An 18,774-nucleotide genomic window follows, 5' to 3' on the forward strand; every position below is an offset into this window, starting at 1 on the left:
TGGTTCAGAGGCAGTTTTATTTAAACATAATGTAATATCAAGAATTAAGGGATTATCCAACTGTTTCATGGTCATTATTCATTTGGTAGTAGTGAACATTAGGTGTTTCTTTTTTATTGGAACATTTACTTTATCTTGTAAAGTCTACTCAAGAAAACATAGAAACATAACATAGAAACTTCTGCACTACAAGACTCTTTGTAGTATTTTCAGAAGTCTGTAAACAAGACCAACTGTACGTGGTCAAGTCCCAATGAGGAGTTAATGCTTTGCAGGTCGAAACCATGCTAAAACATGCAGTAGAACTGCTGTTCAGTGATTGAAATGCCAACCTGATAGGAGAGAAGGTCCTGGACCAACCAAGGCCATGTCCTGGACCAACCAAGGCCAGGGCCTGGACCAACCAAGGCCAGGGCCTGGACCAACCAAGGCCAGGTCCTGGACCAAACAAGGCCAGGCCCTGGACCAAACAAGGCCAGGCCCTGGACCAAACAAGGCCAGGCCCTGGACCAACCAAGGCCAGGTCCTGGACCAACCAAGGCCAGGGCCTGGACCAACCAAGGCCAGGGCCTGGACCAACCAAGGCCAGGTCCTGGACCAAACAAGGCCAGGCCCTGGACCAAACAAGGCCAGGCCCTGGACCAAACAAGGCCAGGCCCTGGACCAAACAAGGCCAGGCCTTGGACCAAACAAGGCCAGGCCCTGGACCAAACAAGGCCATGTTCTGGACCAACCAAGGCCATGTTCTGGACCAAACAAGGCCAGACCCTGGACCTGCGTTAGTCTGATCTGGCTATGGGCTACACTAGTTCAACTAGCAGACAAGATTTGCTTAGAACACATTTTCTTTTCGTCAGCCAACAAACAATCAATAAAATTTATTTATAAAGCCCTTCTTACATCAGCTGATGTCACAAAATGCTGTACAGAAACCCAGCCTAAACCCCCAAACAGCAAGCAATGCAGGTGTAGAAGCACGGTGGCTAGGAAAAACTCAATAGAAAGGCCAGAACCTAGGAAAAAAACTAGAGCGGAACCAGGCTATGAGGGGTGGCCAGTCCTCTTCTGGCTGTGCCAGGTGGAGATTATAACAGAACATAGCCAAGATGTTCAAATGTTCATAGATGACCAGCAGGAGTAAATGTCAGTTGGCTTTTCATAGCCGATCATTCAGAGTACCTCTACCGCTCCTGCTGTCTCTAGAGAGTTGAAAACAGCAGGTCTGGGACAGGTAGCATGTCCGGTGAACAGGTTAGGGTTCCATAGCCGCAGGCAGAACAGTTGAAACTGGAGAAGCAGCAAGGCCAGGGGGACTGGGGACAGCAAGGAGTCATCAGGCCAGGTAGTCCTGAGGCATGGTCCTAGGGCTCAGGTCCTCAAAGAAAAAGAAAGAAAGAAAGAAAGAAAAGAAAGAAAAGAAAGAAAAGAAAAGAAAGAAAAGAAAGAAAAGAAAGAAAAGAAAGAAAAGAAAGAAAAGAAAGAAAAGAAAGAAAAGAAAGAAAGAAAGAAAAGAAAAGAAAGAAAAGAAAGAAAAGAAAAGAAAGAAAAGAAAGAAAAGAAAGAAAAGAAAAGAAAGAAAAGAAAGAAAAGAAAGAAAAGAAAGAAAAGAAAAGAAAAGAAAGAAAAGAAAGAAAAGAAAGAAAAGAAAGAAAGAAAGAAAAAGAACATACTTAAACTCACACAGGACACCGGATTAGATTGGAGAAATACTTGAGATATAACAGACTGACCCTAGCCCCCCGACACATAAACTACTGCAGATGAAGATGAATAGGCCTAACGAACAGCAAAAGCACCAGCCTATGTCAATCTACTGTACTATCCCCCATAGTATTAAAGTTGACCTATTCTATTTTGTGCGGGAAATAAATATTCCAAACATAGTCTGGGACCATTAGCATTAAAAAAACATTTTTAAGCAATGAGGCTGACGCGACAGATCAGAATGTTAAGTTTAAAATGTTGATAAACTACTAGGCTACTTCTTCACATTATAAGCGCAGCAATGCGCACATGGCAATAAGTGCAAATGTTTCCAAATACAATCAATTAGTGGGAAAACACCATTCTCAAAAGTGACCACAAATGTGATTATGCATGTAATGCTTTTATTACGAAGGTGCATTTTTATGGTGAAAATGATCTTCCCCAAACTTGAAACTCACGTGCTGCTTATGTATGTCAATTACACTCTACACCCCTTGTAAAGTGGATTAATGTGCTTCATTTTAAGAAGTTATTTGGCCACTTTAGTTGTGATACAAACCTTATTAAAACATATAGGCCTGGTTCTCCCGAGTGGCGCAGCGGTCTAAGGCACTGCATCTCAGCGTTAGAGCCGTCACTACAGACCCGGGTTCAGTCCCAGGTTGTATTGCAGCCAGCAGTGACCGGGAGCCCCATGAGGCGACGCACTATTGGCTCATCGTCGTCCTGGTTAGGGGAGGGTTTGGCCGGCCGGGATGTCCTTGTCCCATCGCGCTCGAGCAACTCCGTGTGGCGGGACGGGCGCATGCACACTGACATCGATGCCAGTTATACAACGTTTCCTCCGACACATTGGTGCTTCCGGATTAAGTGAGCAGTGTGCCAAGAAGCAGTGCGGCTTGGCAGGGTCATGTTTCGGAGGACGTGAAAAAGGATCCCATCAACTTCAACTGGTGAGAAAATTTATAATAATAAAAATACAATTTAAAAAATGGAAAAAATAATCTACTATCCCCCATAGTATAAAAGTTGACCATTTCTATTCTGTTTGGGAAAAAAATATTCCAAACATAGTCTGAGACCATTAGCATTAAAAAATATATGTTTTTAAGCATTTTTAAGTAATAAGCAATTTTAAGCTATGGGCTCGGCTACATGAGGTGTGCGACTATGATTTGAAAAAGTCGCAAAAAAAGGCATGCGCTGTTTCTTGCCTTACTGCACACGAGGGGCATCATTCACAAGTGATAATATATAATTCACAAGTGACAGGTTAATATTGTCACCCATCAGACTATTCTTGATTTAATCTTTACATATACTAAATAATATATGTGTGAAATTTATTTGATTTAGAATGGACCATTTTCATGCGCCTGTCTTGAAGCAGGGGCAAAAATACATGTAATCTGTGCACTTAAATAATGAATGGATGATGCTTTTCCCATGGTTAATTTTTCATGCCAGCCACGTAGGCTATAGTCCTGTTATAAAGAGAAGCAATGTGATTAATTTAGCAGGCCTTGACTATAGAAAGTTGATGGGATCCTTTTCTTTTTAATAGAGGCCATCACTCTGTTTTCTTACGCAATTGCATAGCCTATAGAAATGTTGCACAACAGAAGTGTTTGTTCAGATTTCCGTTTACATTTGCATTGATGTCAGAGTGATTAGAGGGTCAATAGTGTTCTGAGTACCAGGCAGTTAGCAAGTTTGGTAGGCTACTAATGACCATCAGTAGCATCAGAGCTTGGAGTATCTTAAATAATCCCACAGCATCCCTTGCACCCCCCCTCCCCACCCCAAAATACTTGCACTTGATTTTTTCCCCCACCTCTCTGGCTAGCTCTGACTTTGCTGATAGCTACTTTATTGAGGAAACATGTACTTATCATGACTGTGATATGTACAGTTGAAGTGGGAAGTTTACATACACTTAGGTTGGAGTCATTAAAACTCTTTTTCAACCACTCCACAGATATCTTGTTAACAAACTATAGTTTTGGCAAGTCGGTTAGGACATCTACTTTGTGCATGACACAAGTCATTTTTCCAACAATGGTTAACAGAGATTATTTCACTTATAATTCGCTGTATCACAATTCCAGTGGGTCAGAAGTCAGAAGTACACTAAGTTGACTGTGCCTTTAAACAGCTTGGAAAATGCTAGAAAATGATGTTATGGCTTTAGAAGGCTTACCTTCAAACTCAGTGCCTCTTTACTTGACATCATGGGAAAATCAAAAGAAATCAGCCAAGACCTCAGGAAAAAAATTGTAGACCTCCACAAGTCTGGTTCATCCTTGGGAGCAATTTCCAAAAACCTGAAAGTACCACGTTCATCTGTACAAACAATAGTACGCAAGTATAAACACCATGGGACCACGCAGCCATCATACCGCTCAGGAAGGAGACTTTTGTCTCCTAGAGATGAACATAATTTGGTGCGAAAAGTGCAGATCAATCCAAGAACAACAGCAAAGGTCCTTGTGAAGATGCTGGAGGAAACAGGTACAAAGATATCTAAATCCACAGTAAAACGAGTCCTATATCAACTAACCTGAAAGGCTGCTCAGCAAGGAAGAAGCCACTGCTCCAAAACCGGCATTAAAAAGCCAGACTCCGGTGTGTAACTGCACATGGGGACAAAGATCGTACTTTTTGGAGAAATGTCCTCTGGTCTGATGAAACAAAAATAGAACTGTTTGGCCCTATGACCATCGTTATGTTTGGAGGAAAAGGGGGAGGCTTGCAAGCCAAAGAACATCATCCCAACTGTGAAGCATGGGGGTGGCAGAATCGTGTTGTGGGGGTGCTTTGCTGCAGGAGGCCCTGGTGCACTTCACAAAATAGATGGCACCATGAGGAAGGATATTTATGTGGATATATTGAAGCAACATCTTAAGATATCAGTCAGGAAGTTAAAGCTTGGTCGCAAATGGGTCTTCCAAATGGACAATGACCCCAAGCTTACTTCCAAAGTTGTGGCAAAATGGCTTAAGGACAACAAAGTCAAATTATTGGAGTGGCCATCACAAAGCCCTGACCTCAATCCTATAGAAAATGTGTGGGCAGAACAGAAAAAGCTTGTGCAAGTGAGAAGACCTACAAACCTGATTCAGTTACAGCAGCTTTGTCAGAAGGGATGGGCCAAAATTCACCCAATTTATTGTGGGAAGCTAGTGGAAGGCTACCCAAAACATTTGACCCAAGTTAAACAATTTAAAGGCAATGCTACCAAATACAAATTGAGTGTATGTAAACTTCTGACCCACTGGGAATGTGATGAAAGAAATAAAAGCTGAAATAAATCATTCTCTGTAACAGCTTTCTTCCTGGGAAGGAGAGGAGGACCAAAATGCAGCGTGGTTATTTATAAACATCTGCAATGAAAGATGAAACCGTGAACACTATACAACATAAGAAAATGTGTGGGGGAAAAAAACAAAACAGTCCTAACTGGTGCAAAACACAGAGACAGGAACAATCACCCACAAAATACCTAAAGAATATGGCTGCCTAAATATGGTTCCCAATCAGAGACAACGATAAACACCTGCCTCTGATTGAGAACCACTCCAGGCAACCATAGACTTACCTAGAACACTCAACTGAACACAACCCCATAGACTACAAAACCCCTAGACAAAACAAGACACATAAATCACCCATGTCACACCCTGGCCTAACCAATATAATAAAGAAAACACCGAATACTAAGGCCAGGGCGTGACATTCTCTCTACTATTATTCTGACATTTCACATTCTTAAAATAAAGTGGTGATCCTAACTGAACTAAGACAGGGAATTTTTACTAGGATTAAATGTCAGGAATTGTGATAAACTGAGTTTAAATGTGTTTGGCTAAGGTGTATGTAAACTTCCAACTTCAACTGTATATTTGCACCTAGCTATGTTAAGATGAATGCACTAACTGTAAGTCACTCTGGATAGGAGCGTCTGCTACAATTACTAATTGTAAATGCAAAGCTCACGTTAACTAGCTACCTTGCTAACAACAACTACCTTAACAAAGATAGCTACCTGGACAACTTGGCACAAAGATATAACCTGCATTTGCAAGTTAGGTAGCTAGCTAGCATTTGGGGGCTTTGTTTGCTAACCCAAAACAACATGCTTAATGTGTTTTTTCTAGGGCAAAAATAAATGAAGGACTGTACTTGTCTACTACAAATATAGCCATGGCTCTGGCAGAAAATAGCAAAACGTATCAGCAATCATTCAGCAACGTACACAGCTGGTTGCATAGTAATGGTGCCAGAGTTATCGGCCTGAATCTAGTCTGTTGATACAGTCCCTCTAATAGCATATATATTACTTCCAAACTATTTTTCTCACTGTATGTTTATTGATTGATGATATTTTCTTCCATTCACAGGCTACAATGTATGTACAAAACCTGGACGATTTGATGTTCAGCAACATCGTGGGAACCCCCCTACCATATCAGGAGCTGTTACAGAAGGGCAGTGGCCAGACACCAAATCCCACTTCAGAGTAATAGAAGACACTTGAATCAGGTTGGTCACAATGGTCAAAATACTATTTGTCCTGTAATTCACCTAAACACCATTGATAATGTAAATACTGCTGTGTGTATATGTGTGCCTTGTACGTTGTAAGGAGGTGCCCACTTCCACTGTGACAATGGACTACTCCTGGGTGAGTAATACCAACCAGTCCGTGCCAGCCACTTCAGGATCTCTGATTTGGTATGCTCAATCGTGTATTTACTGTTGGCTTCCATGACTGTATGGTGCTAGTCTTTCTCTCTCTCCCTACCTCTGTGATATAGGAGCTGGGTCAGATATAGGAGCCAAAGTCGGACTCCTTCATGACCAGTATCTGTGACGAGAGGGGCCTGGAGCTGTCCTCAGATGGGACAAAAGGTGATTACTAATAAGACAGTACATCACAAGCGTTTTTTCAATACGTATCACTCATCAACTCCTCCTCATATTTCTACAGATGGGCAGTCCTTTGACTGAAAGACAGGTTAATACGGGGATGTCTGAACTGGGAGAGACCTTGCACTCAACATAACAATTAATCAAGACACATCTATTACCTTTTATCCTCTTGTTATTATTGAATTTAATGGTACCATCAACAGGGGGAACTCCTGTCTTATATGGTACACCATACATGAAGGTATAATATTTGCACATTGTTACATTATCAGAACACTGCTTCTACAGTATTATGTGAAGTATGCTTCATTCTACTTGCAACTGTTACACTTGAAGTTATCAAAACACTTTGTTTAGAATATCTGCATAAGTTCAGTAATGGCACTTTTCTCATATCACTCTGCAGGCTACTAACCGATGCAAAGCATCGTCCTGGAGTAAGCTTTGAATTGGTCAGTAGCCTACAGAGTGGTCTCCTCCTGCATCTCACATCTGCCTGTAGTTATTGAACTCTGCCTGCTGGACCCATGGGTGAGGCAAACTCTGTCATATCCAAGATGGAAGTCATGCACTCCACCCCTACTGCCACCTGAATGCACCTGTCCATAATCTGTAATACATTAAAAGGCACTTCATCACACACTGGAGACTTGAAGACAGAGCCTCACCTCAAGAGACTGAAAAGATTTTGCATGGGTCTTCAGATCCTCAAAAAGTTCTACAGCTGCACCATCGAGAGCATCCTGACCGGTTGCATCACCGCCTGGTATGGCAACTGCGCGGCCTCCGACCGCAAGGCGCTACAGAGGGTAGTGAGTACAGCCCAGTACATCACGGAGGCCAAGCTTCCTGCCATCTAGGACCTCTATACCAGGCGGTGTCAGAGGAAGGCCCTAAAAATTGCCAAAGACTCCAGCCACCCTAGTCATAGACTGTTCTCTCTGCTACCGCACAGCAGGTGGTACCGGAGTTCCAAGTCTAGGACTAACAGCTTCTACCCCCAAGTCATAAGACTGCTGAATAGCTAATCAAATGCCTACCAGGACTATTTACATTGACCCCCCTTTTTTTACGCTGCTGCTACTTGCTGTTCATGATCTATTATCTATGCATAGTCACTTTACCCCTACCTACATGTAAATATTACCTCAATTACCTTGACTAACCTGTACCCCCGCACATTGACTAGGTACCGGTACCCCAGCCATGTTATTGTAATTGTATTGTTGCACTTTTATTTTTTACTTTAGTTTATTTAGTAAATATTTTTATTAACTCTTATTTTTCTTAAAACAACATTGTTGGTTAAGGGCTTGTAAGTAAGCATTTCACGGTTGTAATCGACGCATGTGACAAATAAAATTAGGTTTTGATTTGATTTGTGCATGCCAGTGTGTTAGACAGCCAAATACTTAGATTTGGTCAAATAGACAAATATAATGCCATTATAGTTTGGGTTAGACAGCTGAAGTTGTACTCTACACATATTTTTGTCATATTTCTGTCACACTGTCTATATAAGCACATCAATTTGATATTTACAGCATCAAATATCTGGTCTTTGTAACACGAACACACTCATCACTCATAGATTTTTAGTTGATAAATGTATCTACACTCAATCTGGGTGATGTTTATGCAATGTCCACATGTAGCCTACACCTGTTGTAGCGATATTAGTTCTGGCATTTGTACCCCGGGAAAGATTTAACAGAGGACATAAGAGAGACGAGACAAGACAAAACTAGCCAGTTATAGAATATTGCGCTGTAGGACAGCTGAGCTGACTCAAGAACGGGCATTCAACTCGCAGTTGATCCCATTTCCAAGGTAACATGTATTTACAAGATGTGATGAAACTAAGTTGCAAGCTACTTTTGTAACGAGGTGTTGTAGAACAAGTGTCTTATAAAACACATTCCTGACATTGGCTCTTGCCATAATGGATTTGACATAGAAATATCAGCTAGATAGCATAGCCAGTTGCAGCTATCACCAAGCTCTGCGAGCTAGCTGTTGTCAGCTTTGCTATAAACACAAGGTCAGCGCAAGCTTTAGCCTTAACATTGAACTGAATTAGCTGACCATCTTGAGATGTCGAGTCAGTCGGAAGGTGGCGAGTCAGTCAACTTCAAAATTTGTTCTCTCCATAGAAAAGCTAGCTTATTTTACCTCACTGTACCACTGGCCTTGTTTGTTGTGATTGAATGGCAAAGACACACCAAAGAAACACCCACATCAAGCCACACTCCAAGACAATTAACTCTCGTTTGCCTTCAGCCATGGCCACTGGCATTTGTTAATGAGCATTGACTAAATATAAGACCAAATCAGGAAATGCAGTCACCCATTAAACCTATAGGACTGGCAAAGTGAGAATGTGCTCAACATGCAACAGGACCTGAAAGAACAGTATTTCTGGGTAAAAACAGCAGGTTTGTTTCCATCATGGAGGTCACAGGAGCATAAGTACAGACCAAAGTGTGTTTGTTAGGTCAAATATAAGCCATGGTATCCTACCTAGCCATACTCAGCCACTGCAGGCAGGGTGGAAACAGAACAGTAGCATGGGGGTGGACATGTAGACACTTACAGTGCCTTGCGAAAGTATTCGGCCCCCTTGAACTTTGTGACCTTTTGCCACATTTCGGGCTTCAAACATAAATATATAAAACTGTATTTTTTGTGAAGAATCAACAACAAGTGGGACACAATCATGAAGTGGAACGACATTTATTGGATATTTCAAACTTTTTTAACAAATCAAAAACTGAAAAATTGGGCGTGCAAAATTATTCAGCCCCCTTAAGTTAATACTTTGTAGCGCCACCTTTTGCTGTGATTACAGCTGTAAGTCGCTTGGGGTATGTCTCTATCAGTTTTGCACATTGAGAGACTGACATTTTTTCTCATTCCTCCTTGCAAAACAGCTCGAGCTCAGTGAGGTTGGATGGAGAGCATTTGTGAACAGCAGTTTTCAGTTCTTTCCACAGATTCTCGATTGGATTCAGGTCTGAACTTTGACTTGGCCATTCTAGCACCTGGATATGTTTATTTTTGAACCATTCCATTGTAGATTTTGCTTTATGTTTTGGATCATTGTCTTGTTGGAAGACAAATCTCCGTCCCAGTCTCAGGTCTTTTGCAGACTCCATCAGGTTTTCTTCCAGAATGGTCCTGTATTTGGCTCCATCCATCTTCCCATCAATTTTAACCATCTTCCCTGTCCCTGCTGAAGAAAAGCAGGCCCAAACCATGATGCTGCCACCACCATGTTTGACAGTGTGTTCAGGGTGATGAGCTGTGTTGCTTTTACGCCAAACATAACGTTTTGCATTGTTGCCAAAAAGTTCAATTTTGGTTTTATCTGACCAGAGCACCTTCTTCCACATGTTTGGTGTGTCTCCCAGGTGGCTTGTGGCAAACTTTAAACAACACTTTTTATGGATATCTTTAAGAAATGGCTTTCTTCTTGCCACTCTTCCATAAAGGCCAGATTTGTGCAATATACGACTGATTGTTGTCCTATGGACAGAGTCTCCCACCTCAGCTGTAGATCTCTGCAGTTCATCCAGAGTGATCATGGGCCTCTTGGCTGCATCTCTGATCAGTCTTCTCCTTGTATGAGCTGAAAGTTTAGAGGGACGGCCAGGTCTTGGTAGATTTGCAGTGGTCTGATACTCCTTCCATTTCAATATTATCGCTTGCACAGTGCTCCTTGGGATGTTTAAAGCTTGGGAAATCTTTTTGTATCCAAATCCGGCTTTAAACTTCTTCACAACAGTATCTCGGACCTGCCTGGTGTGTTCCTTGTTCTTCATGATGCTCTCTGCGCTTTTAACGGACCTCTGAGACTACCACAGTGCAGGTGCATTTATACGGAGACTTGATTACACACAGGTGGATTGTATTTATCATCATTAGTCATTTAGGTCAACATTGGATCATTCAGAGATCCTCACTGAACTTCTGGAGAGAGTTTGCTGCACTGAAAGTAAAGGGGCTGAATAATTTAGCACGCCCAATTTTTCAGTTTTTGATTTGTTAAAAAAGTATGAAATATCCAATAAATGTCGTTCCACTTCATGATTGTGTCCCACTTGTTGTTGATTCTTCACAAAAAAAATACAGTTTTATATCTTTATGTTTGAAGCCTGAAATGTGGCAAAAGGTCGCAAAGTTCAAGGGGGCCGAATACTTTCGCAAGGCACTGTATTTGCTCCTATTTGACATGGACTCTTATGTGAACTCAAACAATGTGTCACAACCATGAGCAGTGTCTTCATACAACTTCTGGATACCAGGAAGTTATGGACAACCACATGTTAACTTAATATTGCCATTGTCATTAGAGCAAAGTGGTTTCTATTTTAAAATTACAAGGTTAGTGTAATTTTATGGTAACATATATGTATCCCAATACAGTATATCCCACTTCCCTCTTGCCCTCTGTAATCCAGAGTGTGATCATAACATGTGAAGAGTTAAAAGGAAACAAGAGCAGCAGGAGTGTGTCTCCTCACCTTCCTAACTCACACAGCCTCTCTCCTTCAACCAGCTGGCAAAGGCTTCACTTATCTTCCCAATTAGGAAGGCATTTCCTGTCCATTCTGCTTCTAGAAACAGAGAGAGAGAGAGAGACAGAGACAGAGAAAGAGAGATAAAAAGGCATTGCTATGCGCATGGTACCCACACACGGGCACGTATTGCACAACACATATGTGTGTGTCCTGTGGATGTGAGCATATGTACACATGCAAGCACGCTTAAATATCTATAAACACTTAACATACACAGCCAGAAATACTTGACACATGAAACCTGCTGAGCAACATGAACACCTACTGTACAAACAAGCTGCCCTCAGACTCCCAAATGAGCCTTAGACACATCCAACAAGTGTCAGACAGTGAATCAATATGTGAATAGATGTTCTCAACAATTGATCAAAAGCAATAGACTTTCTCCACATCAAGGTAGAAACATGAGATGAGATCTGTCCAGTATGACTGCAGCCAGACTTAATCCTTCTACTTCTCACCTCCAGCGCATTTGATTCCCACTGCAAATGTCCTGTTCTGGTCATGTTTTAATCAGTCTCTTTGTTTGAGTTGAGAGGTCAGCAGGTTAGAAGTAGCAGGTTGTGTAACTCCCTCACATTCTCAACCAAGACACAGTTGAAATGCGGTTGGTATTTTCCTGATATTCAAACAATATGACGGCCAAGTCATCCAGGAGTCATCGACTGGTTATTGACCTAGGTTGTCCACACGCCTCAAGATAGAGTTAGCTCACTAAGCTAAAGCCTATGCATTAGTTCTAAGTGGGCGCTTACTTGAGATTCTAAACCACGTTTAGCTGAACTCTAAACATCCAGGCTCTGGTGTTCATGGGTTCTTCTACTGTGAGGCCCAGGGGGCAGGTGCTGGACAGGCTGGCCTGCAGGCCTCTCTGAGTCTGGCCTAAACCTGTAGGGAGATATCATGCATCTGGCTGGAGTTAGACATGCGGAACTGTGGTGCATCTGCCATGTCACTCTCATGCCATCAAACAGGCCGCGGAGCCAACGCTAAACATGCACAACGAATCCAGAGCAGGCGGAGGCTATGTTTGTGTGTGTGTTTGTGTAAGCTGAGTGAATGGGAATGCCATGCAGGTTTGACACGTAGCAGTGTGTTATGGTCAATATTACAAATATAAGTAGATCTTAGATGATTAACTTGGTTCTAATCCATTTTCTTCCGGTATTTTGATAATGCAACACACTGTAATACTTCCTAACAATGTCTGATAAAGAATCTTTCCTTAATCTACCAAAAGACTTCTAAACTGGTAGGTATTTTGTGTCTTTTTTCTGGTGCAAAATGCTACCAATCGAAATAACAAAAAGGTAAATGGTACAACATAAAGCATTCAACTCAGCGCATATGGAAGCCATTGTCCAGATCTTGTGTAATACTAGATGTTAAATTATTACATTTGATAGCATGGCAAAATTGATTTCACAAACCATTTTGCTCAGAATTTCAAATTTGTCAAGTTGCTTAATAATGTTAATTTGAACAGTGTGTTTGGCATTCAAGTTTGCTTGAAAGGTTCATAATTCATCCTAATTTGGTATTTCTGACCTTGAACTCTCTGTTCCAAGGTGTACAAACTGTAATGTTGAGCCTCAAATGTGACTTTGCAAACCATGCAGCACGGAGTGAGGATGTGTGTGTGTGTGTGTGTGTGTATTTTGACAAATGATGCATAATTGAGCAGATTAGATTTCTTGATCTCCAGAGTTCCTTCAAGTCCAACTCCAAGAACAAAGCTGAAGTGCATGCTAAAATGTTATGAGCGTCCATCGAGAACATTTTCAACAGGATCCAAGAAACTGACAGAAACTCTGGTTCTGCTTTCTTTCCAGATTATCTCCACGGTTTGCTCTTTTATGGTGGAGAAACAATTGACATTAGCTAGGGGAGATCTGTCTCTCCTCCCTCTCTGGTATACTTTCATGGTGAGAGAGAGAGAGAGAGAGAGAGAGAGAGAGAGAGAGAGAGAGAGAGAGAGAGAGAACGAGAGAGAACGAGAGTGAGAGAGAGAGAGAGAGAGAGAGAGAGAGAAAACACCAAGTGAGTTTGCAGGCTTCAAAGCGAAGATTCTTAGAGACATTGCCTTCAACTCTGAAATGTGATTCAATACACATCAGAAGGAGCAAAACATCTGCTATGCAGATTATACTTTTAAATCTGGCTGAATGTCAAAAAGGCCTGAAATGTACTTTTGTTATTACAGTAGTATTATTAATTGTTAACCCTGCTGTTGTGTTAGTTTCATGTTAATTTATTCTGTGTTCCTGGTCCAAAATGACCGCCCCATTATAGCTGATTATAAATCCATAGTAATATATATATTATCACCTAATGTTGTGTTAGATGATTTTTATCAACTCAGGTTCTTGTGAACATTACAAGTTATGAACTTCTATTTGCTATTTATGGCCTCACTGACCTGAGCTAATACAAATAGTTTTTGAGTAAAAAAAGCAAAAATTTATGGATTATTTTGACTACAACAAGGACTCTATCCTCCTCACCAGTGTCATTTCCAAAAAATACCTCTTTCTAAAATTCTGCCGAAATGGTTGCAACCCCTATTACGAGCCTATTTAACCTCTCTTTCGTGTCGTCTGCGGTCATCCCCCTCTTCAAAGAGGGAGACACTCTAGACCAAAACTGTTGTAGACCTATATCCATCCTCCTCTGCCTTTCTAAAATCTTCAAAAGCCTGGTATATCTCTCTGGTCACCCCCAAAACCAATTCCTCCAATTCCTCCTTACAGTTCTCTGCTGCCAATGACTGGAAAGAAATACTAAAATCTCTGAAACTGGAAACACTTATCTCCCTCACTAGCTTTAAGCACCAGCTGTCAGAGCAGCTCACAGATTACTGCACCTGTACATAGCCCATCTATAATTTAGCCCAAACAACTGTAGTTATTTATTTTGCTCCTTTGCACGCCATTATTTATATGTCTACTTTGCACATTCTTCCACTGCAAATGTACCATTCTAGTGTTTTACTTGCTATATTGTATTTACTTCGCCACCATGGCCTTTTTTTGCATTTACCTCCCTTATCTCACCTCATTTGCTCACATTGTATATATACTTATTTTTCTACTGTATTATTGACTGTATGTTTGTTTTACTCCATGTGTAACTCTGTGTTGTTGTATGTGTCGAACCCTGTATAAATAAAAATTCTTATCGGCAGACTCAATAGCCTTGGCTTCTCAAATGACTGCCTCGCCTGTTTAACCAACTACTTCTCAGATAGAGTTCAGTGTGTTAAATCGGAGGGCCTGTTGTCCAGACCTCTGGCAGTCTCTATGGAGTGCCACAGGGTTCAATTCTCGGGCCGACTCTTTTCTCTGAAAACAGCTATAATGTCACTCTAGCGACTGGTGATTCTCTGATCCACCTCTACGCAGACGACACCATTCTGTATACATCTGGCACTTTGGGCACTGTGCTAACAAACCTCCAAACGAGTTTCAATGCTATACAACACTCCTACCGAAGCCTCCAACTTCTTTTAAATGCAAGTAAAACTAAGTGCATGCTCTTCAACCGATTACTGCCACACACCCTCCAGCCTGACTAGCATCACTACTCTGGATGGTTCTGACTTAGAATATGTGTACAACTACAAATACCTAGGTGTCTGGTTAGACTGTAAACTCTCCTTCCAGACTCACATTAAGCATCTCCAATCCAAAATGTAATCTAGAATTGGATTCCTATTTCGCAACAAAGCCTCCTTCACTCATGCTGCCAAACATGACTATCCTACAGATCCTTGACTTCAGCGAAGTCATTTTCAAAATAGCCTCCAACACCCTACTCAGCAAACTGGATGTAGTCTATCATAGTGCCATCCGTTTTGTCACCAAAGCCCCATACACTACCCACCACTGCGACCTATATTGAGCTCTTTGCTGGCCCTCACTACATATTCGTTGCCAAACCCACTGGCTCCAGGTCATCTATAAGTATTTGCTAGGTAAAGCCCTGCCTCATCTCAGCTCACTGGTCATCATAGCAACACCCACCCGTAGCATGCGCTCCAGCGGGTATATTTCACTGGTCACCCCCAAAGCCAACACTTCCTTTGGCCGCCTTTCCTTCCAGTTCTCTGCTCCCAATGACGAAATGCAAAAATCACTGAAGCTGGAGTCTTATATCTCCCTCTCTAACTTTAAGCATCAGCTGTCAAGGCAGCTTACCAATCACTGTACCTGTACACAGTCAATCTGTAAATAGCCCTCCCAACTACCTCATCCCCATATTGTTACTTATCGTCTTGCTCCTTTGCACCCCAGTATCTCTACTTGCACATCATCATCTGCACATCTATCACTCCAGTGTTAATGCTAAATTGTAATTATTTCGCCTCCATGGCCTATTTATTGCCTTATCTCCCTAGTCTTCTGCATTTGCACACACTGTACATAGGTTTTTCTATTGTGTTATTGAATGTACGTTTGTTTATGTGTAACTCTGTGCTGTTGTTTTTGTCGCACTGCTTTGCTTTATCTTGGCCTGGTCACAGTTGTAAATGAGAACTTGTTATCAACTGGCCTACCTGGTTAAATAAAGGTGAAATAAAATAAAAAATATGATCAAGAGCCTCACATACAGTATATCGTTTGGTCATTGTGTTGCCACAGAATAAATTGTGAGCAATGCCTCAAGAAAGCTTTATATACCAGAACTGCGAGAAAAGTTTTATATATTATTGAAACAATGGTTCCCGTGGGGGAAAGATGCTATTGGGGAAATTTTCCTGTGGGGGTTGCCATGGAAGCCAATAAGGGGATTGAGGTGTGTGTGTGTGCTCAAACACACATGCATGTGGGGGTCTGGGAGAGGAAGTGTGTCCATCTGATGAATGGGCATGTGCCTGATTTTATAGACTAATTGTAGTCTCACCCATTATTTTCTAATGACTGGTCATTCTTGACCGGGAACACCACAGCTATACAAAAGTTAAATAAAACACCCACAATTTTATGAAAATCTTCCAAACGTATTTGTGTGTTCAGATGCCCTGTGTCTACAAAGTCATGGAACCTTATGACAATCAGATTAAATGAATAACAATTTTCAGAGAGAAAACTTGTAAATCGGTCCAATTCAACCGGAACACAGCAAGAGGGTTAAATATTATACCAATCTCAATATATCCAGCAGAATATACTTTAAACTCACTTTTAACCTTTTTCAACATTCGCAAAACAGAGAAACACCCTAATTAAACGGTGAGTGTATAGGCTCAGGACTTGAGGAATGAAGCAGTCATTGAGCTCAGAGAATGGTGAAGCTGTCGTCTGTCTGCTGTGTTGTGTTGAACAAGATGGACGTCTCTGTGAGAGCCTCATTCCGTCTCCTACATTCACAACAGCACCAAATACCAAATGGCTCTGGCCTGGTCCGGCTCAAGTGGCCCCATATGGGACCTTGGTTAACTCTATAACAGTGTATGGGGCCGCTGTCACTCTCTCTCTCGGTGTTGAAGTGGTCTGTTGGGCTACATGGGTTTTTGGTTCACAATTATTACCACATTCTCTTATTGAGTCGTGAAATGCGATGGAAGTATTATGTAGGAACTGTTAAAATTGTTTATTATGCTATGGAAAAGTAAATGCTTCTTAGAGATAGTAAAGTTATCATTAATGTATCAGTATTTAGAAACTTGTTGAGTTAAACATCATGAAACTCTAATCAGTGGCTTCTCGCTATATTCTCCAAAGCACAACTGCATACCCCTCAGTGTTTAATCTTGAGGAGAGGATTCAGTAGAGTAGAGCCCTCATGTATTTCCCACAGTCCATTGCACACCCAGGAACACAGCACAGCACACAGCCCCCAGCGCTGCACTGTGGGTCCTAAGTGTGCATAACGTGGCAGCCATTATACCATTAGCTGCAGCAAAGGCCTGGGGGCAGCCAGGCAGACAGGCAGCCAGGCAGACAGGCAGCCATACACTCAGCAGCTGCATCCAACGTACGGTTGGCGACTGGAGAAGTCTCTGACATTACACCACAAGGGGGTTATACAGAGGACGACAGTTGTAAGGTTAGCTCGGGATGAGACTGTGCCTCGGTTGGGATAAGGAAAGAGAGGTGGTGTAGGCTTGGCCCTAATGTGCTCTCTGACACCTTGAGTTGGAAGACAGAGGACAATGCCAAAGGACTATTGTCTTGTGTCCAGTCCATGGAGGAAGGTTGTATGACAAATTCAAATTTCCTAGGCTTCTAGGTATCTTGCCTAGTAAGCATCTCTTTGTTCATGCTTTGTCCTGTAAGTTAACCCTAGGATCTATATGCTTGTAACTAGGGCTGTGGCGGTCACAAAAATTTGTCAGCCGGTGATTGTCAAGCAAATAACTGTCGGTCTCATGGTAATTGACCATTAATTAACGTAAACACATCTCCTGGCTTCCACACATCACTGATGCAGACCTTTGGAATATCTTAATTTTAAGAAGTCTAATAAATCCATGTAATATAGCCTACACCTCCACAATAGATCCATGATTTATTTTAGACCGTTCTAAAGAAGCATGTATGAAGAAAATGTAGTCTATTGCAGAAGAACAGAATAGCATACTGTGAGTTGTCCTTATGTTAGGTCCTGATCTGGCTATGCCAAATGGCTGTGGGCTACATTAGTTCATAGGGATGCACGATATATCGGTAAACATATCGGAATCAGCCGATATTATCTAAACACTACCAAGTACTCTATTTTTCAGATGCTGCCCTACCGGAGCTACACAATAATAGCGTCCCTGCTATTAGCCTCACAACATACATACTATGAAAAGCCGTTTGGGTCTTTGCATGTCAAAAAAGATACAGTAGCACTGTAAAAAATTTACAAACAAGCAAACACCGGCCACGAACGATGTGTTTACAATACTGCGTTGGTAATAAAGCATAATTTGTTTGACCGCAATTTCTGGGGTAGCTAGCTTTAGCTTGGTACCTAGCTAGCACCAATACAACCAGCCTGAAAACAATGACCAGTAGAAACTGCAGTCATTTTCATTATTCTTAGCAATGATTTAGGAATCCTTGTGATTAACTATTAGCTAGTTTGCCACTAGTTTGCCACTTGTTGTTCGCCTGTTGAAATTGAACTATAGTTCATGAAAATAAATAGCTAGCCATCTCCTTAACCCTATTGCCCAAAGCTATTAGCAGCCAGCTAGCTTCATCTGGCTAGTCAGGCTCGAGCGGACCAGGTTATGTGTTGTAAAGCTAGCCACAATAAGGATTGGGCACAATATTGGAATTTGCAGTTTGCCTTCAAAAGAAAAATATGTCATTGACAGTGATGCAAATGAATACAAATAGTAGAATTATGCCATACTTTTATTTTGAAGGCTAACCGCAAAGACCACTATTGTGGCTAATCCTTATTGTGGCAAGCTTCACATAGATGCGTCTGACCACCATTAATCAAATAAGAACTGTCTTGTAAATTAAGGTTATTTTAGATGATGACACCTAGCTATATAGTTAGATAGCTACTGAAACAGATTGTAATTTTGCTATGTTTTTGGGGAAGAACATTGTTT

The 18,774-nt window shown here is 41.5% G+C and overlaps 1 long non-coding RNA gene across 1 annotated transcript; it reads right to left on the reverse strand.

The window, feature by feature from the left end:
* Positions 1-11,255, reverse strand: LOC149982556 (uncharacterized). The gene is made up of 2 exons (XR_016497272.1): positions 11,163-11,255; positions 1-1,375 (listed from the first exon to the last, which is right to left on the reverse strand). It is a non-coding gene; the product is annotated as an uncharacterized LOC149982556 (long non-coding RNA).
* Between the last annotated feature and the right edge of the window lie 7,519 nt (positions 11,256-18,774).

The sequence above is a fragment of the Oncorhynchus mykiss genome, chromosome 7 (genome assembly GCF_057628025.1).
Source record: "Oncorhynchus mykiss isolate SJ-2025 chromosome 7, ASM5762802v1, whole genome shotgun sequence".
NCBI lineage: Eukaryota > Metazoa > Chordata > Actinopteri > Salmoniformes > Salmonidae > Oncorhynchus > Oncorhynchus mykiss.